The sequence below is a fragment of the Arachis stenosperma genome, chromosome 9, assembly GCF_014773155.1.
Source record: "Arachis stenosperma cultivar V10309 chromosome 9, arast.V10309.gnm1.PFL2, whole genome shotgun sequence".
Classification (NCBI taxonomy): Eukaryota; Viridiplantae; Streptophyta; class Magnoliopsida; order Fabales; family Fabaceae; genus Arachis; species Arachis stenosperma.
In genome coordinates this window covers 101,455,221-101,456,598 of record NC_080385.1, presented here as the reverse complement: position 1 = coordinate 101,456,598, position 1,378 = coordinate 101,455,221, and positions in this window count along the sequence as shown.

Below are 1,378 nucleotides of genomic sequence, written 5' to 3'. Positions count from 1 at the left end.
TACTGAATTTGTGCTCTATATGCCTTTGCTTCATCCACTTTTTTCTTATATAACTTCAAACACTTTTGCTCTATTTCAAGTAATATTACATATTTTTGAGAATCAGACTTTCTAACATCATCCCGTATTTCCTAACAATTCAAAATCACACAAACAACAATAAACAATTTTAGAAAAAATAGAAGGCTCTCTAGAAACAGCAGTAAAAAGTAAGCAATAATGAGGGAAGATGTGTCTTCCTCACAACAACTTACAACCTAAAGTTCTTTTAGTAACAAGTGGCACGCTGTTCTTGATGAGCAAACTGACTGCTATGGTTGCTCAAAGACATTGTAACAAATATGCTGGAAGAAAATGAAAAAAGATGTTTCTAAAGGCTCGTATGAAACACTTTTCCACCTAATTACACTCAAAAAAATTGAGAATTCACAGTTCCAAGCAAATATAAGACTCAACTATACTTTGTAAGCAAACAACTATACAGAAAATGTGTACTTTCTTTGTGGATAAAATGTGGAGAGGATCTCTCATGTAAAAAATATTAAAAATATGCATGACGTGGTCATGCGTGCATACTGACTAATGAGGAATAAATTTTGATTTCTAAAGGTTCAGGATAAAGTGACCATTATCATCCTATTTTGCATTTGTTTCTTCACCCTGGGTTGAATAGTAAATAAAAATGCACTTGTTAGTTGTTACTGAATAGAAAATTCCTTTACTTTTTCAAAATACATAATCTTGATTCACTTTGTGGACAGAATTAATTTTCTTACTGAAATCAAGGACAAGAAATTATTGAAATGCACTCTAACCAAAAAAAATTATATCAAAACACAAGACACACCTCATCTTATTATTGGAGAAAAAGCATCAAATTCTCCAAAATAGAATTAACACAGGAATTATAACCTTTAGCAATATGCATAATAGATAGTAAAGAATGGATTTGGATCCTCTCAAGTTTGAATTTTACTTTAGAGAATAAAGTGTGATCTCTCACCATTTATTTTATAGGTGGGACCAAGAATAAATATGAAAGAGAAACTATTCAAGGGTAGAAGATCACACTTTACTCTCTAAAGTGAAATTCAAACTTTAGAGGATCCAAATTCGTAAAGAATATACACAAAATCTATTATATATTTCTAATTTTATAACCAAAATGTGCCATATGTCATTTCTTCATTATAATTGGAATCAAATATTTTTCTCCAAAATTAAGGAATTATCCTCTCTTTCTTAGTAATTTTATAACTAAAATATGCCACATATCACTTCCTTATTGTAATTGAAATTAAATCTCTCTCCAAAATTAAGGAGAATTCTTCTCTCCTTCATTCTAATTTTACAATTAAAATGTGCCACATGTCACTCC